This window comes from Meriones unguiculatus, chromosome 5 (assembly GCF_030254825.1).
Source record: "Meriones unguiculatus strain TT.TT164.6M chromosome 5, Bangor_MerUng_6.1, whole genome shotgun sequence".
Lineage (NCBI taxonomy): Eukaryota > Metazoa > Chordata > Mammalia > Rodentia > Muridae > Meriones > Meriones unguiculatus.
In genome coordinates this window covers 93,877,215-93,901,693 of record NC_083353.1, presented here as the reverse complement: position 1 = coordinate 93,901,693, position 24,479 = coordinate 93,877,215, and the positions used below count along the sequence as shown (strand labels likewise).

Genomic DNA, 24,479 nt, shown 5'->3' with positions numbered 1-24,479 from the left:
ATATCTAAAAGGAAAGGATTAGAAGAGTTGATGTCTAAGAGGAGTGGTGAGGTATGGGGACATTTCAGTTGCTTGGTGGAGGCTTTTAGGTTGTGTTCCTGTCAAATAGGTAGGGTTATGTTCTGAGCCATGGTAACAGACAACAAACTGAGGAAGAAGACTTGGAAGTCCAGTTTTCATGAATAAAAAAGACCCTCACGCAAGTGCAGGGGACTGTAGCAGAAGCGTTTGCTTTTCTCATTAGTCCCTCCTTTTCATGCAGGAGTGTTTTACCTAGATATAATCTGTGCCTGTACCTAAGCCTTTAATTATTTTCAACCATCCTTTTCTGGATGCTGTTGCCATAGCATCTAATTCTTGAGCAGATAGAGAAGAAACAACAATACTGTTTGTGCTGTTTTAACTCTAATTAAAACTCAGTGGGTCACACACAAAGAGAGGATGTGAAAAGAGGAGGGGGGGTGCTTGTGAGAAGAAGGGATCGAGTGGGAGAGGAAGGGTAATGCAGCAGGGAAATGGAGCTGAAAACCACTGAAGTTCAATATATAAATGTTTGAAGATGTCACTAAAGGATTTAAAAGAGAATACAACAACTCTAAGTGAAAAATATGAAAATGGGGCGTTTTGATTAATAATGAAAACAACATCACTGCAACAGAGGTTCTTAGCCCGAGTTCATCAAACCTTACATGAATTTAGGTCTTGCGGTTAATGCTGGAATCTATAGCTGCAAATATGATTATGTTTTGCTTGTTTTCAACCACTTCTATTAGGAATTAGAATAAAAAAGAATGGAGTTCCTAGAACGATGGGGTGAATACCAAGCAGGCACTAGAAACTCACTCCCAAGGGTTTAGAAGAATTACTACCATCTCTGATGAGCCAGGTTAGGGAGAAAAGTTCATACTTCTTTTCATTACCTCCATAAGATTTTTTTTTCTGAAGACTGTGTGGGTGGGCTTGGGATATGAGTGCTCACTCTTGAACATGCTCATCACCCCAAATATTTGATCATCAAAATGAACATAAATTCCTACAAAAATGTAACTCTGTTGTTTTTAGTGTATTAGAAGATAATTCCTTGTGAAAAGGAGCCGCACCAGTCTATTTATTTGCCCATACCTGCTAAATTCTAACTGCTCTTTAAGTTTTATAGAAAGTGGTGTGGGTAGGGTAGCAGTACTTTATCTCATGAAGTTTTCATTCAATGTGAAAGGAGAAAAAAATATATCTAAAGCTAAAGTGAGTTAATGTTAAAAATCTAAAGAGGGGCAATTGACCAAAAGTGTATAGAGAGATTTTGACAGGAAAAGGAAGATAAGAAAGACACCTGTGGAAGGGAAGGCTTTATGTAGCAGCAACCAGGGGCTTGAGTGGAAAATTAAGCTTCCAGGAAGTGTGGCAGTATGCATGGCGACTAGCTTTAGCAAATGCAGATGTCCTGAAGAGGGGATAAATTTGACTCACTTAAACAGACATCTAGAGGAGGCAACTGTGGCTCGAGCAGAATAAAGGCTTCCACATGAGTCTGATGGCTCGAGGGAGAGGCATATACTAGCCCTTGAGCTGCTAGCTTGAGTATGCAGTATACGATCTTGGCTTCTTTGGCTAAGTACGTTCTAAAGTTGGAGAAGTATTTTGGGTTCAAGCATGTTTCCAGTGTCCCATTGTTCAAATGTTAGTGATTTTGGTGGTTGTCTCTTAGGGTTTATATGTGGGTTACTAATGTGTGCTTTGATAACCAAAAGTCTGTACTATGCTATGCTAAGGAGTTGCATAGCATAAATAGGAAGGTATAAATAGGAAGGTATAGCTGAGAAAATGAATCAACAGAAGCTTACATCCTCTTTTCTTCTGAGAGAGTTGTATTTCTCCTACTCCCCTTCTTTTCTCTTTGAGCAATCCACAACCGATGAACTTATGCTCAGCTGTGCAGTTTAGGTGGATAAGTTGTGAGGACTGAGTGTGTAGTTAAATGTATTTTCTTTCTTTCTTTCTTTCTTTCTTTCTTTCTTTCTTTCTTTCTTTCTTTCTTTCTTTCTTTCTTTCTTCCTTTATCTCTTCTCCTTCCCCTTCATCTTCCTTCTCCTCCTCTTCTCTTTTCCTTTTTACGCTTCAGTTCTGTCAAGACTGCCTTTCAAACACAAAGCTCCCTGCTGGTTGAGGTAGGCTGAACATGTGCAAGGTTACACAATGACTGCCACACACCAAAGCTCACTGGAAACGAGGAATCTTCTTAGCTGCCTGCAAGCAGGCCTCTAATGAGACCCCAAAGGAGTTGGGGTGGCCATTGCTTTCCCTTCACTGCAGAGGAATTATCAACCTCTCAGGGGTCGTTAGTACCCAAAAAACCCACTGACGCAGATCATTGAAGTTGCTGAATCTAAAGAATCACAGCTTTTTGGAACAGACAGATAACAACTTTCCATGGCTTTAGATCATCGTGCTAAAAGGGAAAACCAGAAAACTTTGCAGAGCTGAACCAGTCTTAGACACGGGACTTAAACCTGTTGTGTCTGCCCCTTCCTAATGATAGTATTAATCATGATAAGAGATATAGGTAACTTTATTAAACTTCATACTGATGTTTAATATTTCCTATGCCTTATATTATTTAGTTCTGAAATGGCCTTCAAGTATAGTCATCATTATTCATGTGTTATCACTGAAAAAATAGGATTTAAAATTTTAATTTATCTAAAGGTAAAGAGATGGTATCCAAGTTGCAAATCCCAGGCTGAAATAGGATTTCGCATAGCAATACTATGAATTACATTTTTTAACCATTTCATTCTTACAATAATGCTGCATCTGATTAAAAATATTAAAAAGACGTGCTTTGCATACGCAGATCATTCCAAATTTATTTGTACAAGTTAGGGAGATGTGTGTCTGTCAGTTAACATTGTGCAGAGTGCTGCCTACTCCTAGAAACTTGAAGCATTGTTAGCACCATTCATTTGGAAACAGCATGGAGGAAAGCATCTCAGATTATCTGGCAAGACGAGGTGGAAAAGCGAAAATGGGAGGCCATGCCAATTTTTACGATTATTATGTCAAAAGCTTTAGGTCCTTCTGTGAGGAGATCTGAGATGCGGGGACCTAGCTCAGTTCTCTAGCCTTGGGGCAATAAAATAGGCCTTGATATGCCTCAAAAATTTTAGAAGTTCTATGGAATTTATATCTGAAGGTGAAGGACGCATTTGAGTGATTCTTTTTGGCTGAAGACATTTCCTGGAGAGAAACCCAACTGAGAGCCATCAGCCACCTATAGTTGTGGCAGTTGGGACAATGAATATTTCATTCTGAAGAGGAACTGCTGTAGTCTATCCTCTGTGTAGCACACATCCACTTGATAGCACGATAGGGTAGGAATCTCCTTGCCTAGCATTCTTGGTAGTCTCTCTTGTTAGAGAAGTTTATGAAAAGACAGAAAAAGGAGACAGTGTATTGTAGTGTAAACTACTGGACTGCTCTGGGTGGAAATGCATAATTCCTGCCTCTCTCTTGGTATCAGGGTAGTTTGTCAACTCGACACATGTAGAATTATCTAGGAAAGAAGTCTCAATGAGAAATATCTACATTAGGTTGGCCTGTGGATTTGCCTGTAGTGGATTTTCTTAATTGGGTTAACTGAGAAGGGAGCACACACAGTAAAATGGATGCACTGTTTCCTGTGCTGGTCCCTAGACTGAGAGAAGGAGAATGTGAGCTGAGCACTAGCATTTTTGAATGGATTCATTGCTATCTGCTCTTGACTGTAGGTATGATATGATTGGTTACTTCAAGTTCCCAAAGTCTTTACTCTCCTGTAATGGTAGACTGTAACCTGCAGTTGTGAGGCCAATCAACCTCTGCTCTCTTGAGTTGATTCTTTCAGGGTGATTGTTTTCCCAAAGCAATGATAATAGGAACTAAGACAGTATTCATTCTAGGGTCTTTCTGTCTTTCTTTGTGTGTTGGTCTAAAAAGTATTCAGCACCACTGTGGAAACTATAGCATAAAGCTTACTGCATCGCTGGCTGTGTTTCCTATTGGAAATGTTTGCTCAGTGCAAATGAGGCTGTATTTTTTTTTCATTTGGTTTTTAAAAACATTTTTGAGAATTTCATACATGAGCACTGTATTTATGCAATTTCTACCTCTTCTCCCTCCAACTTTCCTTAGGTTTCCATCTATTCACTCTCAAATTCATGAACTCTTCTTCAACCTTTATTCTTGTGTGTATGCGTGTGTGTGTGTGTATCAAGTTATATGGAAATAGCAATATATAAAATAGTGAGTCCATTTAGTGTTGCTCATATGTGTATGTGTTTAGTGCTGACACATGATTGGATAACCTATCAGGGAGCTCTTTCTGGAGAAATCGTATTCTCTGCCACTCAGCCTTCATTGATTACTTCTAGCTCTTCATCTAGGGGTATGCCTTGTGACATTTCCCCCATCCATGTTGGCATGCCTGCAGGTGTTGCCATTATAAAAGTCTTGTTTAGGCATCCTAGCTGCTGAGATTTCTTCAAGGGTGAAACATCCCTGTCATGTCTAGGAGACTCTGTTTGGCAGAAGACATATTGGTTCTCTCACTTTTACCTTCTTTCCACGGTCCCTTCTATGAGTTCCCCTAATCTTTATGTGTAGGAGTTGTGTCATGGATGTTTCAAGTGGGCTTGATTACCCTACAGTCAGTTCTCTGCACTTTAGTAATTTGTGGCAGATCTTTTTAGTAGTCTCTATCTGTTGAGGGGGAAAAAAGAAATGTTCTTTGATCAGTCTTGGGAGCTACACATATCTGTACATATAAGCATAAGTATTTAGAATACCATTACAAATTATATTAGATTATTAAAATGGCAGGAGTAGGGTCCCTTCTAGGGTCTGTGCCATCATGAGCCATGGGTAGCTGGCTTGGTTTACAGTACTCAGCATGAATTTTTTCCATTGAACAAGCCAAAATCGAATTATACAGCTGTTACCCACATGATAAATATGCCACAACTGCATCACAGGGGAGCAATGTCTTCCTAGGTCAGATATATTCTTAGGCTGTCCAGCTGGGTGGGACCACCTTACAGTGCTATGAGAGTTAGTCTTCAGAGAGGAGGCTTACACATCTGTCTCAATTCCTCCTAGTTCTGTGTCTGAAACATACAATTTCTTCAGCAGTGGAGTCTTTCTTTCCAGGAGGCAACCAAGACTGTCAGTGGCCTGTATTGTTTTAAAAGTCTCTTGTAGTCTCCTGACCAACAAATCAAAAGGAGGTTCACATTCTTGGCACCAGGATTTTTGTTAGATAGTCTGGCTGTGGAGGAAGATTGTCATCCTCTGTGTCATAACTTCGTTTGCAATACATACGCACAGACTCACACACACAACACACACACACACATTAAGTAAACATGAATTAGTATGTTTTTCTATGGATTTTTAGGACGTCCTTAGTGAGACTTATCTTTCTGTTCTCCCTCTCTTTCTGCATTACCACCTTTTTTTTTTAACTCAGTTAAAATCTCTGTCATTTTTTTCATCTCCCCTTTCATAGCACATATGTCCTAGCATCCCCCTCTCTGGAATTCCTCCCCCACAATCCCCACACTGTCCCTTTTTACTTGACAGGTGTTTTGGATAGTTTTTTTTTTTTGTTTGTTTGTTTTGTTGGCTTTTGTCAGCCAGGTCTATCAGGGAAGAGGAATCTCAGTTGAGAAAATGTCTCCACCAGACTGGCTTGAAGACAGAGCTGTAGGGAATTAATTTTCTTGAGCACTGAATAATGTGAGAGGACCGCTACCCCTGGTCAGGTGATTCTGAGTGTGGAAGAAAGCAAACGGAGCAGGCCACAGGGAGCAGACCCAAAGCCAATATTCAGTCATGGGTTCAACTTCAGTCCCTGTCTCCAGGCACCTGAGTTCCGGCCCGGATTTCCCTTCCTGGTGGACTGTAAACTTGTAAAATAAACCCTTCCCCCACCACGTTGCCTCCTAGACAAGACATTTGTGACATAAATAGAAAAGAAACTGGTACATGTGGCTTCTGTGGATGCTTTGGGTTATATACGCTAATATAAGATTCAGAACTAGAACTGACAAATAGGAGAACTTGTGGCATTTGTCTTTCCATGTTTGGGTTTCATCCTTCAGTATAATATTTTGTCACTTAGCCATTTGCCTGCAAATTTCAGGATATTATTTTTTTTTTTTTATAGCTGAACAGGGTTCCAATCGTGAATCCACAACAGCATCTGTTGTTAGTTGTTCTTCCTGATTTTAACCATTCGGGGTGGAGTAATAAGTCACTTTAAAATGGGTGTTAAGTTGCATTCTTCTAGTTGCCAAGGATGTTAAATGATATCTATGATATTTCTTAGCCTTTTAAAATGTATTTGTTTTTGAGAACTCCTCTCTGTTTTAGATATATAGCCCACTTGTGTGTGTGTGTGTGTGTGTCACTCTCTTGATTATTTGTTCCTGTTTTGAGATCTTTATCCAATTTTTTAAATCTTTTCTATTGAGTGAATAGCTGGCCAGGATACTTTCGATTCTGTAGACTTATTCTTCACTCATTTGAAGTGAAGAATAAGTTTCTTTGCTCTAAAAAAAAGCATTTTAGTTTTATGAGGTCCCACTTGTCAGTTATTGGCCCTAATTCCTGAGTGCAGTGAATCCTATTCAGAAAGTCACTTTCTGTATCTTTTATGATGCTGTCTGTATTGTTTCCTATCAATTTAACCATTTCTAAATTCAAATTGAGAACTTTGATTGATTTGGAGTTGATATATATATATATATATATATATATATATATATATAAATTTTTTTGCAGGTTAATAGATATGGGTCAATTTCATTCTTCTACAGGTAGCCATCCAGTTTTCCTTGAATTTGTTGAAGATGCTGTCTTTTCTCCAGTGCATATTTTGGCATATTTGACAAATCAGTTGACTGTTTTTTTTTTTTTTAATATTTTGCATTTATCTTGGGTCTTCTATTTTATTCCATTGGACTGAATTTCTCAATTTCTGATTTATGCTGGTTCCTTTTTTTTATTGCTATAGGTCTACAGTATAGCTTGAAATCTTGTATGGTAATATCTCTAGAATTGTAACTTTGATATATAGGTCTTTTGTATTTTTTTTTTTTATTTTTTGTTGAGGTCTTTTGCCTCTTTGGTTAGGTTTATTCCTAGATAATTTTTGAGATTATTGTGAACATGTATGTTTTCATGCTTTCTTTATCATGGTGCTTATTAACAGTATTAGACTTTTTTACTGTGTCATCTGAGTTATTAATTAAGATCTAAAAGCTTCATGATAATAATTTTCTGGCAAAATATCTGATAAAGTTCTATCATCAATCTTTCTTTAGTATGCTCATGAACTAAAAATTGAAAGAGATGACGCAGTGGTTAAGATCACTTGCTGCTTTTGCAGAGAACTTGTGTTCAGTTCCAAGCACCCACATGGCAGCTCAAAATCATTGATGCCTTTAATTTCAGGGCTCCCAGTGCCCTCATCTGGCTTTGTTAGGCTTCAGTCACACATGTAATATACCTGCTTGCATACAAGCAAGGCAGTCATATTCATACAGTAAAAATAAATAACTTTGACATGAAAGTATTTAGATAATCAAAACTGTTTATTAAAAATTAGAAGCCTCACGTGAATTTGTTGAAGATGCTGTCTTTTCTCCAGTGCATATTTTGGCATATTTGACAAATCAGTTGACTGTTTTTTTGTTTTTTTTTAATATTTTGCATTTATCTTGGGTCTTCTATTTTATTCCATTGGACTGAATTTCTCAATTTCTGATTTATGCTGGTTCCTTTTTTTTATTGCTATAGGTCTACAGTATAGCTTGAAATCTTGTATGGTAATATCTCTAGAATTGTAACTTTGATATATAGGTCTTTTGTATTTTTTTTTTTATTTTTTGTTGAGGTCTTTTGCCTCTTTGGTTAGGTTTATTCCTAGATAATTTTTGAGATTATTGTGAACATGTATGTTTTCATGCTTTCTTTATCATGGTGCTTATTAACAGTATTAGACTTTTTTACTGTGTCATCTGAGTTATTAATTAAGATCTAAAAGCTTCATGATAATAATTTTCTGGCAAAATATCTGATAAAGTTCTATCATCAATCTTTCTTTAGTATGCTCATGAACTAAAAATTGAAAGAGATGACGCAGTGGTTAAGATCACTTGCTGCTTTTGCAGAGAACTTGTGTTCAGTTCCAAGCACCCACATGGCAGCTCAAAATCATTGATGCCTTTAATTTCAGGGCTCCCAGTGCCCTCATCTGGCTTTGTTAGGCTTCAGTCACACATGTAATATACCTGCTTGCATACAAGCAAGGCAGTCATATTCATACAGTAAAAATAAATAACTTTGACATGAAAGTATTTAGATAATCAAAACTGTTTATTAAAAATTAGAAGCCTCACGTGAATTTTTCTAAATGATTAACCTTGGGGCTGTTGTTACAGGAGGTTGTAAATCACCCAATGTGGGGGCGGGGGAATTAAACTTGGGTCCTCTAGAAGAGCAGTAAGTGCTCTTAACTACTGAATCATTCCTCTGCTCCTGAGACAACAGATTGTTAAAATAGCCACTGAGAAAATATAAAAATGTTCTCTAAGTAAAATCTAATCCTTATAGTACATAAACTTTTCATAAATATTATGAATGGAAATATATTGAGTAAGATTTTCATAATAGGTGAGTCTATATTAAATAAGCAACATCAGATGGATAGAAGATACAAAATGATATAAAACCAAAGGATCCAAGGAAAATGTGGCATTAGTGATGAAACAAAAAGAAAGTCATTAGTTATTGTTGGCAAAGTATGCGTAATTGGTGTTTGTGAAACACAGGCACCACTCATCTGTGAATCTGAGCAATGATGCTTATATTCATGACAGTTGTAGCAAAAGTAACTTTGTCATGCTATTTGTTTTCTAGGCAGAAAGTTGAAGTCTTACTGTTTTCAGGTAATTTGGGGTCATGTGAAGTTAGATATTAAGTATAATTTTACTTGGAAGCCAATCCCACGTAAACGGAGACATCAGTATATACTGAGCACGCATGTGCTCACCTATGTATGTTTAAATGACATGCATCAAATTATTAGAGTACAACTGATCCTGATACATCTGCCCATGCTGTGTTCTATTGCTTTGAAATACTGGAGTACGGCCATCCCCACTGGCTTGAAGAACCTTTCCAAGCTAAGAATGGCTGATTACAGAGGAAACATTTGTGTATTTTATAAATCGTTAGCCAAGCTTTTCTTCACTTTTGTAGTTATATGCTCAGATACATGCACATTTTAAAGTAAATTATTGAGATAAGAAAATTTATGAAAATCTACTAGTTCAACTTGATTTTTTATTTATTTTTATTTTTTAAATTATTTTTTTTATTTATTACAATTTATTCACTCTGTATCCCAGCTGTAGCCCCCTCCCTCATCCCCTCTCAACCCCACCCTCTCTCCTCCTTTCATGTCTTTTCCCCAGTCCACTGATTGGGGTGGTCCTCTTGCCCTTCCATCTGACCCTGGCCTACCAGGTCTCATCAAGACTGGCTGCCTTATCAGACCACAGAGGAAGACAATGCAGCTTGATTTGTTTTTAACATGTAATAAATGGATTAAAAATATCAGGGTAATTTGTGGAGATTGAAAGGACAGTGGAGTTGAGAATAAAGGTGAGAGAGAGAGCAGTTTGAAGAAAATAAGCAATTTCGGCAAATAAATTAAGCAGTGTTGATTTCGAAATTATGCTGGATGTCATAAGTTGGAGTGCTTCAAGTGTCAACAAGAACCTTAACTGTAGACGTTGGAGAGGTTAGCAAGATATGATTAAATTTGAGTGATTAAAGCATAAATTGAGCCTATGTTCCAATTGCCTTTAAAAAAAGGAACATAAAAAGGAAGCCGTTGAATCATGGGTTACTTTTTTCATTTGGCTTTGAATGTACCAGTATGTGCCCGTATGTGCTTTTGGATTTTTTTTTTTTTTTTTTTTACGTTTAAATCATTGTCTGTCTTTTATTTCTGGAGTCACAGTTTTCTTAACTTTAAACATATATACAAGCAACATTATACATACCAAGTGAGATGTATGTGTATATTTATGAATATCTACTTGTATATGCATGTGTATTAACTACAATTAATGAAAAAAGATGCCAAGAATTTGAAAGATAGCAAGGATGGACCTATTGGGAATATTTGAGTGGAGGAAAGAAAAAGGGGAAATTATGCAATTATTTATATTATAATCTCAGAAATAAAAGAGATTAAATAAATTACATTAAAATAGTGAGATAATGCTTGCATCTTTGGGGAGTAAAATAGGACCTCTGCATTTCACCACACAGTATTGTAAACATGTTTAAGACCACCTTGCTATTTTTTTTTCAGGTACAAAATACATTTTCAATTTTCATCTCTATCTTTTCTCAGACTGCTTGTCTTTGATCAGGAAGCTGCAGTGAAGAAAATCTCAGTCTTGTGCTTTTCTGTTTGTAGTAAACCACACAACAACAAAGTCAGTTTTCCTTGTGGCGTCGAGTATCTGGACATCTTTAAGAAGATGAGTTTTATATTTCATGATGAAGTGTTCTGTACAATTTTTCAGAAAGGAGATCAGAAATTGCTCTTAAAGTGCAATTTAAATAAATGACCTTTCCCTTGACATTGGTGAGTTTACAGCTAAAGTCAATCAGTCTACTTGAGCTGTGAATGTGAAAGATAACTACTCTGGTGCCTGTGAATATACAGATAGCATTTTATAAACTCCAGACTTGGTGATGGAATTCGAGTCTTGTAAAAATGACACCGACTTGAGTTAGATTTACTAAAATGTTATTAAGCGTTGGAAGATTGCAAAAAGAATTGTTTTTAGAGCTTCAAAACTCGGATAGGCCAGTAAGATGGTTCAGTGTGTAAAGGAAAAAAAAAAAAAAGGAAGTTGCCACAAATGCCTGAAAACCTGAGCTCAGTGCTTGGAACTCAGAGTGGAGAGAGCTGACTCTGTAAAGTTGTCTTATAAGGTCCAAGGTCCACACATGAATTATGATTTTCTCTCTCTCCTTTCTCCCTCCTTCCCCACTCTCTGCTTCACACATGCACATGCACACACACTAAGAAAGGTGAGTTTTTAGGTAGCCATATGGATAGAAATTGCAGAAATTTGTTTTGACAGTGCTCCAGGATCTCAGTTGTCTCATCAGAATTCAGATATAGTAAGATACCTTTTACATTCTAGAATGGACATTTATGTTTTTCAGTATGATTTATATAATGTATACATTTACTGTATTTTTACAATATTTCTTTTCCAACTCATCACAGACCTGTCTTTGGCTCCCCCAACTGCCTCCTCCCAACTTCATGTTCTCTATGATAATTCATAGTCTTCCACATCCAACTTGTGCTGACCATATTCTCAGTGGGGCCATTCCCCTGGGGCATGATTGGCCTACTGAGAGCTGCAACCTTAAGAAAACCTAACTCTTCCCAGCAACTGTCAGTTGTCAATACCATTTTAGTTACATGTGAGCACTCATCAGCCCCTCCCTACTGCATGCTGAAATGTTGCCTGGCTTGATCTTTTTTCCATATGTTGCACTGATGGGATATAGAAGCATCTACAGTTTCTGTAAGTTCATGAGAATAGGTGATCTTGTCATGTCCCAAAGACACTGCTTCATTCTTGTCTTCCCTGATCTCTGGCTCCTATAATCATTCAGCCTCTTCCTTACTCCATGATGGTCTCTGAGCCATGGAAGAGGAGGGGATGATAGAATTTTCCTATTCATGACTGAGTAACCTATATAGACATTAATTATCCAAACTTTGTCCAGTTGTGAGTTTCTCCATTAACTGTTTCCATAAAACAACTTATGATGATGAAGCCTGAGAGCTTCACTAGTATATAGGTATAGAATTTGGAGGTTAGTTTCATACTGTTTTCATTTAGGAAAATGATAGCTGTAAATTCACCACTTGGGGACTATGATTTTTTTTTTCATAGATGAAAGAATTTTTGGTTTTTTATTTATTTTTATATTAATTACAGCTTATTCCCTTTGTATTGCAGCTGTATCACCTTCCTTCATTTTCTCCCTATTCCACCCTGCCTTCCTTTCTCGTCTCCTCCCATGTCCCTCTCTAAGTCCACTGATAGGGGAGGCCCTCCTTCCCTTCCATCTGACCCTAAACTATCAGGTCTCATCAGATTGGCTGCATTGTCTTAATCTGTGGCCTGGCAAAGCTACTCCTCTGTCAGGGAAGGTGATCAAAGAGTCATCCATTGAGTTCATGTCAGAGACAGTCCCTGTTCCCCTTTCCAGGGTACTCACATGGAGACCGAGCTGCCATGGGCTACATCTAGGTTATCTCCATGCATGGTCCATGGTTGGAGTATCAGTTTCAGAAAAGACCACTGTGCCCAGATTTTTGGGTTCTCTTGCTTTCCTTGTGGAGCTCCTGTCCTCTTCAGGTCTTTCTATCTCCCTCTTCTTTCATAAGGTTTCCTGCACTCTGTCCAAAGTTTGGCTATGAGTCTCAGCATCTGCTTCAATACCTTGCTGGGTAGAGTCTTTCAGAGGCCCTCTGTGGTAGGCTCCTGTCCTGTTTCTTCTTTTCACCCTCTTCCTATGTCTGTCCCGTTTGCCTTTCTGAGTGAATATTGATTTTCTTACCCAGGGACCTCCTTCTTGCTTAGCTTCTTTAGGTGTACAGATTTTAGTATGTTTATCCTATATTATATGTCTAGTATTCACTTATAAGTGAGTATATACCATGTATGTCTTTCTGCTTCTGGATCCTTCACTCAAGATGATCTTTTCCATTTACCACCATTTGCCTGTAAATTTCATGATTTCCTTTCTATAGCTACTGGTTCTTGGTCAGATTTGTCATTACTAGGCAAGATTTTCCTCCTGTGGAGCTGGACTCAGATAAAGCCAGAAGACTGTTGTTTGCTCCAATAACATCCATGCCATTGTTTTGTAGCTGGACATATTTTAGCATTATGATCAATATTGTACCTCAGTGTTCACAACTGGGTTCTATTCCAGAAGTCTACACACTACCCTCCGGTACTATGAAAGCTATCCATCAGAGAGGAAGCTTCATGGTTGGTACCAACTTACTTTCTCTATGTCTTATGACTGGACTGTGAGGCATCTTCAACTATAGAGTCTTATCAAGTTCTGGTGATCAACAATAAGCAATGGAAAAAGCTTCTGTTCTCCAGGATAGGACTGACCAACAACTGAAAAGGAGCTGTTTCACACTGGCCCTGAGATTTTTATTTAGCATCCTATGGCTTCTGGGAGGAAGGTTTTTTTCTGGTAGGTTAAGTCTAATTTATGTGTTCACATGAATATACCTATAAGCATAAATTTAGGAATATTTTTAATTTTTATCATTTATTATTATTTAATATTATTTAACATTATTTATTATTTTTACTTATTATCATTTATTACAATTTATTCAATTTGTATCCCAGCTGTTTCCCCCTCCCTCATCTCTTCTCAATCCCACCCTCCTTCCCTCTTCTCTCCCATGCCCTTCCAGTAGTCCACTGCTAGAGGAGGTCTTCCTCCCCTTCTATTTGGCCCTAGCCTATCAGGTCTCATCAGGACTGGTTGCATTGTCTTCCTCTGTGGCCTGGCAAGGCTGTACCTCCCCAGGGGGAGGTGATCAGAGAGTCTGTCACTGAGTTCATGTCAGCAATAGCCCCAGTAGGGAATACACTTGGAAACTGAGCAGCCTATGGACTTCCTCTGAGCAGGAGGTCTAGGTCATCTCCATTCATTGTCCTTGGTTGGGGTATCAGTCTCTGAAGGGCCTCCAAGACTCGGGTTTTTTTGTGGCTCTGTTGCTCTCCTTTTGGAGTTCCTGTCCCTTCCAGGTCTTTCTATCTCCCCCTTCTTTCATAAGGTTCCCTGCATTCTGGATAAAGTTTGATTATGAGTCTCAGCCTCTGCTTAGATACCTTGATCAGTGGTGTCTTTCAGAGGCCCTCTGTGGTAGGCTCCTGTCCTGTTCCCTGTCCTCTCCTGCTTCCAATATCTATCTTATTTGTCATTCTGAATGCGGATTGAACATTTTCCCTAACGTCTTTCTTGTTTAGCTTCTTAAGGAGTATAGATTTTAGTATGTTTATCCTATATTATATGGCTAATATCTACTTATGAGTTTAATCTTTTAAATTTAAATATATTTTAATAGTTTATATTTATCTTTATAGTTTTTTATAGTTTAAATTCTGATTATAGCTACATCCCTCTTCACCTCCCAGTTCCACTCTCCCTCTCTCTTACCCACTATTCTCCTCCCTTATTTCTCAGAAATGGGGGGCCCTCCTCTCCTACCATCTGACCCCAGCCTATCAAGTCTCATTAGGACTGCTTGCATCCTCTTCCTCTGTGACCTGGTAATAGCCCCTCCAATCTCCAGAAGGGGGAAGTAATCAAAGAGCAGGCGACAGAGTCCATGTCAGCGATAGCCACTGCTCCCCTTATTAAGGAAATTATATTGAGACTGAGCTACCTATGGGCTACATCTGAGCAGAAGTTCTAGGTCTTCTTCATGCATGGTCCTTGGTTAGTGCATCAGTCTCTGCAGGACCCCATGGATTCAGAATTGTTGGCTCTGTTGGGTTTCTTATGGATCTCCTGTCCATTCTGGGTCCTTCTATTCCCCAACTCTTTCCTAAGACTCCCTGTACTCTGCCCAAAGTTTGGCTGTGAGTCTTAGCATCTGTTTCGATACTCTGCTGGGTGGAGTCTTCAGAGGACATTTATGGTAGGCTACCATCCTGTTCTTCATGTTCAGCCTCTCTCTTTTGTAACCTCACTCAGAAGGGCAAACAGCATAGACCTTGGAGTAGAAGAAGACAATGAACAGGACAGGAGCCTTCCACAAGGGGCCTATGAAAGACTCTACCCAGCAGGGTATCTAGGAGATATGGAGACTCATAGCCAAACTGTGGACAGTGTGCAGAAACATTATGGAAGAAGAGGGAGATAGAAAGACCAAGAGGGGACAGGAACTCAACAAAGAGAACAACAGAACCAAAAAAACTTGGGCCCAAGGGGTTCTGCAGAGACTGATACTCCAACCAAGGACCGTGTCTGGGGAGGACCTAGACCTCCTGCTTATAGGTAGCCAATTGGCTGCTCAGTCTCCAAGTGGTTCCCTAGTAAAAGTAAGGGGAGCAAGGCCTTCTCTGACATGAACTCCGTGGCTGGCTCTTTGTTCTCCTCCCTGCTGGGGAGTACAGCCTTGCCAGGCCACAAAGGAGGATGATGCATTCAGTCCTGATGAGACCTGATAGGCTAGGGTCAGTTGGAAGGGGAGGAGGTCTTTCCCTATGAATGGACTAGGGAAAGGGCATTGATGTTGCAGTCTGGATACAAAGTGAATAAATTGGAATAAATAAATAAATAGGAATCTTATAAAATTATTTTTACATTGCCTTTTCAGATACATAATGTAAGTTATCCCTCTCACTCCCCATCTCTGCCATACCCTCTCATCTCTCTCCTCACTTAAACTTCTATAACTATTATTTCCCCCATTTCCTTCATATCTGTTCTTTTCTATTAAAATCTTTTAAAGCAATAATAGGCACTCTAATTTTAGTTTAGTTATATAGCTACTTAATTGCTTTTAGTTAACTAGTGAGATTTTGAAGTATTATCCCTGTCAGGCAAAATGTGTGTGTGTGTGTGTGTGTGTGTGTGTGTGTGTGTGTGCGTGTGCATGTGCGTGTGTTGTATGCATTTGTGTCCATGTGTACATGCTTCACTTAGGCAGGTGCATGAGGAGGCTAGAAGTTGATATGGAAATGCCTTCCTCATCTGGTTCTTCTTCTGCTTCTTCTTCCTCCTCTTCCTCTTCTTCTTCTCTTCTCTTCTCTTCTCTTCTCTTCTCTTCTCTTCTCTTCTCTTCTCTTCTCTTCTCTTCTCTTCTCTTCTCTTCTCTTCTCTTCTCTTCTCTTCTTCTTCTTCTTCTTCTTCTTCTTCTTCTTCTTCTTCTTCTTCTTCTTCTTCTTCTTCTTCTTCTTCTTCTTCTTCTTCTCCTCCTCCTCTTCCTCCTCCTCCTCCTCCTCCTCCTCCTCCTCCTCCTCCTCCTCCTTCTTCTTCTTCTTCATCTTCTTCTTCTTCATCCTCTTCGTGGAGCTAAAGGGTTTTTGTTTTTTTGTTTTGTTTTTTGTTTTTGAAGCTGGATCACTATTCTGGCTAGCAAGCCACTATGATTTGTTTGTCTTTACCTTTTCTTCCTCAGTGCTGAGGTTACAGCTTACCCTCTAAGCAGTTTACAAACTGAGTTATCTCAGCCACTGCCAGAATTTGTGCTTCTTAGAGTTTTAAAGTTTTTATAGTTTCTAGCATTCACAGAACTATAATCTTAATCTTATATAAAGACAGAACAAAACATATTGTGTTCAGATAAAGACATACTCTGACCTGAAAGTGCACAAAGCTCTTTCTACCTTCTGTTCTTGAAACCAAGCATGTTTTCTTGTTGAATATTTGCCTCTCCAGGATTACATCATTTGGTTGTGAGTTCACATCATAATTTATTGAGAGGACATTCTAATAATATCTTTCCCCTTTCAATGCCAGCCTGACCTCTTGTGTCAGTTCCCCCCAGTTTATTTTCTATCTTGTGGTCTGTGATCAATGTTAAAAAACCAGTTTGTGTGCCTTTTGAGTCTCATGTGCTAGTTTCTGATTAATTTAGCCCCCGTGACTCCATGGACTCCTCCGTGACACACTTAAAAGTTTAGCTTGAACCTGTCTGTCAAATGTGATTAATAACCGTTTGAGGAAAAGGCACTTTTTTTTCATGTTCTTTTATGCTTTTATACGTGGCCAGCTGATAAGGTGGAGAAATTTCTCAAAGAGTTTGTTAAATGGTCATCACTTGCTTCCTTACCATGGTTGCTTCTGCGTTGTGTTCATATTTCCATTTGACGTTGGCATTTCTATGGTCTGTCACCGATGGAAAATGTTAACTAAATTCCAAGACAGTTACATGTTTGAAAATATATTGTTTGTATTTGTACAGTTTTGTACAAAGCACTCTTAGGGGACCTTATGACGGGTATTCCTGAAGGAGTACAAGTTATTATCTACTCACCAAATGTGAGTACACATAGGTAAAAATTTTAAAAGTATTGACTATCTCGTGTATGATGATGCGAGGTTCTAGCAGCATAATTGAAATCATTTTACCTGGAAAATATTTTTGTTTGTTTACATCCATCAATTTTTTTCTGAGTCTGTATTTTCCTCTTCCCCTAGTTCTTATCTCACTGAGGGACACCATACCATTTTAATGCATTCTTTGTAAGTAAACAGGGACAGAGTTTAACGCCAGAGCTTCGTCTGGAGTGTTAGAATCCAAGTCTCTAAAAGTGGCCAGGATAATTTTGAAATAATCTCAGAACACCTATTTATATACTAAAAGATCATCAATTCCTCCCATAAATTATTTGCTAGGTTTTAACTGTATCTCCCCATCACATTGTCCTCTTAAATGCCTGCGAGTTCTCATTTGGATTGGCTGTTGTCCCCTCTTCTACACATTCCATATGTGCTTTGTGACTGAATCCCTAGACCCTTGCATTGTGTTTTTATCCCTTAGATAAATTTGAATAACAGGCCTTTAAATAAAACAGGCTGAAATTAACTTCTTTATTCAGTAATCTCTATTTTGAAGAAAATGTAAACTAAAAATGTGACTTTTAAATTTGTGATTGCCAAGTGAAATAAAGAGGGAAAAAAGTTGGGACATATTTTGAGTGCTGTTTGGATAATAGGTGTCATTAACTAATTTCTATTGAGAGGTATATTGTGCCTAATATTAGATTAAAGGCTTCATTGTTTCTGATTCATCATGTTATATAATGCTTCTCACTCCACTTTCGCTAAGTGGTTAATGGTAGTTCACTTCATGAGTCTTACATTGTCATGCATGTCAGAATTGCATTAAGCAGCTTTTCAATGTAAATCTATTTTAAAACTTTAAGTCTTAGGAAAAAAAAAAACAAAACTAGCTGGTAGGTAGTATATGGATGGGAAGAGAGAACCTTCCATATTCAAACTTATCCCAGCGCCATCAATATCCAACCGTACCAGCAGCCATGGTTCTTGTGCTCCTGAAGGAGAACGTTCACTCTGGGGCAAAATTTGAACAAACAAATAATTAAGATTTACCTCAGCAGATGAGAGAGCAAAATCTCTTTGCTGGACTGGGCGAAGTGACAATGTTGCCAAACAGCAAGCTTTAGTATCTGAACTTACTAAGCTTTGTCTACTCTTCCCTTCTCCTGGGCCACATTTGGGATCCTTTATGGTTGGTATCTCTCCTTGAATAGGCAGGAGAACTTGTAGAACCACCTTCAAATCTAGGCTGTTACAATTAAAAGCATTAGATGCATGTGTATATATAAAGAGTAACTATTTACAAATAGTTACTTGTATAATAATAGCTACTTGTGTTTATAAATAGTTATTTATAAATGTTTATTTATTTATTTATTTATTTATAACTAGAGATGTTTAGGAGGGGAAAGGTCGCTATGGCTTGTTCCAGAGCCCCTCTTTCCTCTCACCCAATATCCACCTGAAAGCCTATGTAGTCACATATCTCCGTGTTCCCATCCTCACTATTTACTTCAACCTTAGCATTTTAACCCTAATTCTTTGTTTTACTTGAGTCATAATCCATTATTTTAATCCTCTGATTTATCTTTATTTATATTGCAAGTTGCTACTTTGCAATTTTCCTAAATTATTTCTTTAAATTCTTAAAAAAAGAAAAGTGTCTTCCGTATGGTAAGAAATCTCAGCTTTCAGTGTTTCATTGTTTCATAAAGCTCTTCTTCGTCCTCAACAGACCACATCACAGGACATTTTATAGTCAGTTATGTTTGACTTCGAAGATGAAACCAATTTGTCTCTTGTACTTTCCTAAAGTCTGTTCTAGTTTATAGCTCTATAGAATTTAGAGAAAAAAATGCTCATCTATAAACATTACATGCATGCAAAAGCATGTATATACCGAATCAATACATATAATTTTAAAATACTTTATGAAATGGAATTCTGTTGACGACTTTGAACCAATCTCAGATTTTTCTTGTTTACGTCTCTTTGGCTCAGGGGTTACAGGTGTTTTACTTTTACTCGGATATTTTCTTTTCACTTCACTTTTATTATACTTTTATTACATATTCATGTAAGTCTTCACACCTGTTGAGTTTCACTTTTTTAAAAATACTGAAAGTTAACCACTGTGCTCTCTTTTATGCCGTGTGCTTTCCAATTTAACATGTTTTCAATACTAGTTTGTGTGGATATGTGATGCGTACTTCGTTCATTCTCCCTTCTCAGTGTCCTTCTGTCAACCCAATCCACCGCGGATCGTGTATCCGCTTCCTCGTGAAGGGCATGCTTGTTCTGTGGCTTTGCTCTTCCTAGTGGTGCTGTGGAGTCAGGCTGGCGCATGCTGTATGTGCATATGAGAAAGGGCGTCTCTAGTGTGTGCATCCAGGAGACGTGCTGCTGCTGTTCCTTGAGGTCTGGACATGACTGGCACCTACCTTGTTGTCTCAGCTATTTAAGTTAGGCCCCACACAGAGCGTCAAGAAATGTCCTATTTAACCGAATTACCAACAGTTATCTACCTCAAACATTTCACTTTCTGCCAATAACTTTCCTTAGATTGTTAGATTTCTCATTAACTCGACATTCTCCTCTTTGGCTTTCCATGTTTTTTTTTTTATTTTTTATTTTTTATTTTTATTTTTTTTTATCAGTTACATTTTATTAACTCTGTATCCCAGCCATGTCCCGATCCCTCATTCCCTCCCAGTCCCTCCCTCCCTCCCTCCCTCCCTCATCTCCACCGTGCCCCTTTCCAAGTCCACTGATGGGGGGGACCTCCTCCCCATTCATCTGATCCTGTTTTATCAGGTATCTTCAGGACTGGCTGCAAAGCCCTCCTCTGTGGCCTAACAGGACTGCTCCTCCCTTCGGGGATGGGGAGACCAAAGAGCCAGTCATCGAGTTCCTGTTAGAAATAGTCCCTGTTCCCCTCACTTTGGGAAACTAATTGGTTACTGAGCTACCACAGGCTACATCTGAGTGGAGGTTCTAGGTTATATCCATACATGGTCCTTGGTTGATTGTCAGTCTCAGAAAAGACCCTGTGCCCAGATATATTTGGTCCTTGTGGAGCTCCTATCCTTTCCCCATCAGACTAACTCCCCTTCTTTCTTATGATTCCCTGTACTCTGCCAAAGGTTTGGTCATGAGTCTTTGCTTTGAAAACACTGCTAGTTAGAGTCTTTCAGATGCGCTCAGTAGACTCCTGTCATACGTTCAATGCACATCCCATCTGTCTTTCTAAACGAGGATTGATCATCTTACCCCATGTCCGCTCAATTGATTATCTTTTTTAGGTGTATAGATTTCATTATGATTATCATATCTTCTAGGTCTATATAAGTGAGTATATCCCATGTTTGTCTTTCTCCTTCTGGGATATTTCACTCAGAATGATCTTTTCTAGATCCCACCATTTGCCTGCAAATTTCATGATTTCCTCCTTTTTGATTGCTGAGTAGTATTCCATTGTATAAAAATACCACAATTTCTGTACCCATTCCACCGTTGATGGACATCTGGGTTGTTTCCAGGTTCTGGCTATTACAAATAGAGCTGCTATAAACATGGTTGAGCAAGTGTCCTTTTTGTGTACTTGAACAAACTTTGGGTATATACCTAGCAGTGGTATAGCTGGGTCTGGAGGAAGCACTATTCCTATTTGTCTTAGAAAGCGCCAGATAGCTTTCCAGAGTGGTTGTACCAGTTTACATTCCCACCAGCAGTGGAGCAGGGTTCCCCTTTCTCCACAACCTCTCCAGCATGTGTTGTCACTTGAGTTTTTCATCTTGGCCATTCTGATGGGTGTAAGGTGATATCTCAGGGTCGTTTTGATTTGCATTTCCCTGATGGCTAATGAGGCTTTCCATGTTTTAAATGATAGAGTTCTAGTTCACTATTATATGTTGAATTAGCAGTAAAATTTTAAAATATTTTAGTGCAAAAATAGACTGTGTAACAGTCTTATATTATGACTGTATCGCCACTGCATGCATTCATAGGAGGGAGAGCGAATAGTTACTTCATTTGTATTGCTAGGTTACTTAGATACCTATGTATTCTCACTTACTCTTTGTATAGTTAGACATAGGGATGGTTTCTGTACTTTGTATTCTGTAAAGTAGGGAAGTAGAGAGCTAGATTTTTGTGGGTCTTCTGTTATGTGTTATATAACGAACCCTCTGTAAATTGTTCACTCTCCCCAGCTGTAATTTCTCTGACAATTTGTGTAAGAGCTATGCCTACTCTATTTGTTTGAAGACTAGTTAATGCAATCCAGACAAAGCATTGTAGCATCGAATAAATGCCTAGCAAAGGTTAGTGCCTAGTGTTAGGTGACTTTGTAACTCCTTGGAGAACTGAGGCATACCTGATAAACATAGAAATGCAGAGAAATTGTGCTAAGTACCATGGTTAAAGAAATACACAATTTATAATCAGCTCATTATTCATATTAAATGTTAAGAACTACAAATGTTAACTGGTACGTGTGTTGCAAAGGATATATCTCCAATTGAAAATCTGAAACTGTTCTCTATCATCTTTTCACCTCTAACACTCATATTGAAAGACAGGTGGGGGAGAATCCATGAAAATAATTTTGGGAAAATGTGCACATACAAGTAGAATCAATAGGAGAACTGTGAGTTCAAGAATTACTTGCCTCTTTCAGGTACATACTTCCTCACACAGGGATAGCTGTCAGCCTTAAAAGGGGCTGTTTTTGCTAAGTAAGCACTTTCCTGGTTCTTAGAAGCACTGTTCCCTGGAGTGTAAACTCATAAAAGCCGAGCTTCAGTAATAGAATGTGCTGCATGACAGGTCATGCAGGTGCAGATTTTATGTATGTGGTTCTGGAAGGCTCTCTGCCAGGTCAGTCTGTCAGCTCTTCCTAGCAAACGGAGCCCACTTTCTGAGCAAATACGAAGCAGGAATGAGATGCCATGCCTTTATGTTCTGATGGTGTCAAGGGGGCTTTAATGGCACCTACACGATCGTTTTAGCCTACTCACTTCAATCTTGTCCACCTTCTTTGCTCATCTTTTCTATAATCTTAAAGGAGCAAATTACCTGTCAATTATCTCCAATGTAGAAACAAGGAAAGAAGTGTGTTCTGCTGAAAATAGAGCTGTACCGGGTTTCCAGGGTGCAACTCTAAGGGAAAGTGCATAGACATTGTAATAAATGGTATTTGCCTCACAACTTAGTGGGTTTTTCAAAGAAATTTAGGTTCTTTTTTAACTTTTATTAATTATACTTTATTCAATTTGTATCCCCCCATAAACCCCTCCCTAATCCTCTAATCCTACCTTCCTAACCCTACCTTCCCTCCTCCTTCTTCACACATGCCCTTCCCAAAATCCACTGACAGGGGAGGTCCACCTTTCCTTCCTTCTAATCTTCATCTGTCAGATCTCATCAGGAGTGGCTGCATTGTCATCCTCTGTGGCCTGGTAAAGCTAATTCCCCATCAGGGGGAGGTGATCAAAGAGCAGGCCAATCAGTTTATGTCAGAGGCAGTCCCTCTTCCCATTACTATGTAACCCACTTGGACACTGAAATGCTATGGGCTATATCTGTGCAGGGGTTCTAGGTTATCTCTATGCCTGGTACTTGGTTGGAGTATGAGTCTCTGGAAAGACCCCTGTGTTCAAATTTTCTGGTTCTGTTGCTCTCCTTGTGGAGTTCTTGTCCTCTCCAGATCTTACCATTTCCCATTTCTTTCATAAGATTCCATGCACTCAGACTATCTGCTTTGATAATCTGCAGGACAGAGCCTTTCAGAGGCCCTCTGTGGCAGGTTCCTAACTTGTTTCCTGTTTCCTGTTTCCTGTCTCCTTCTTCTTCTTCTTCTTCTTCTTCTTCTTCTTCTTCTTCTTCTTCTTCTTCTTCTTCTTCTTCTTCTTCTTCTTCTTCTTCTTCTTCTCCTTCTCCTCCTCCTCCTCCTCCTCCTCCTCCTCCTCCTTCTTCTTCTTCTTCTGTCCATCCTCTTTGCCTTTCCGGATGGGGATTGAGCATTTTAGTCAGTGTCCTCCCTCTTGATTAGTTTAGATGTACAGGTTTTTAGGTTTATCCTATGTTATATGTCTATATGAGTGAGTATATACCATGTGTGTTTTTCTGCTTCTGGGACAGCTCACTCTTGATGATCCTTTCCAGTTCCCACCATTTACCTGCAAATTTCATGATTTCCTTATTTTTCATTGCTGAGTAATATTCCATTATGTATATGTACCACAATTTGTGTATCCCTTTTACAGCTGAGGGGCATCTGGATTGTTTCCATCTTCTGGCTATTACAAATAAAGCTGCTACAAACATGGTTGAACCAATGTCCTTATTGTGTACCTGAACCTCTTTTGGATATATGCCTAGGAGTGGTATGGCTGGATCTTGAAAAAGCGCTATTCCTAGTTTTCTGAGAAAGCGCCAGATTGATTTCCAAAGTGGTTGTACAAGTTTACATTCCCACCAGCAGTGGAGAAGCGTTCTCCTTTCTCCACAACCTCTCCAGCATGTGTTGTCACTTGAGTTTTTCATCTTGGCCATTCTCATGGGTGTAAGGTGAAATCTCAGGGTCATTTTGATTTGCATTTCTATGATGGCTAATGAGGTTGAGTATTTCTTTAAGTGTTTCTCTGCATTTCAATATTCCTCTATCGAGAATTCTCTGTTAAGCTCTGTTCCCCATTTTTTAATGAGATTACTTGGTTTGTTGCTTTTCAGCTTCTTTAGTTCTTTATATATACTGCATATTAGCCCTCTGTCAGATAAAGGGTTGGTGAAGATTCTTTCCCAATCTGTAAGCATTCGTTTTGTTTTGATGATGGTGTTCTTTGCTTTACAGAAGCTTTTCAGGCAATATACAGCAAGCCTATAGCCAACATCAAACTAAGTAGAGACAAACTTAAAGCAATCCCACTGAAATCAAGGACAAGGCAAGGCTGCCCACTCTCTTCATATCTCTTCAACATAGTTCCAGAAGTCCTTGCTAGAGCAGTAAGACAGATGAAAGAGATTAAGGGGATAAAAATTGGAAAGGAAGAAGTCAAAGTATCACTATTTCCAAATGATATGATAGCATACTTGAGAGACCCCAAAAATTCTACCAGGGAACTCTTACAGCTGATATACACCTTCAGCAAAGTGGCTGGATACAAAATTAACTCAAAAAAATCAGTAGTCCTCCTGTATACAAAAGACAAAAGGGCTGAGAAAGAAGTTAGGGAAACAACACCCTTCACAATAGCCACAAATGAGATAACGTACCTTGATGTAACCCT

General features: G+C 38.7%; 1 protein-coding gene across 2 annotated transcripts in view; it reads left to right on the top strand.

Moving 5' to 3' along the window:
• Cntn3 (contactin 3) overlaps nucleotides 1-24,479 on the top strand; it is a 396,519-nt gene that overhangs the window by 56,970 nt on the left and 315,070 nt on the right. The gene's annotated exons all lie outside the window — the stretch shown is intronic.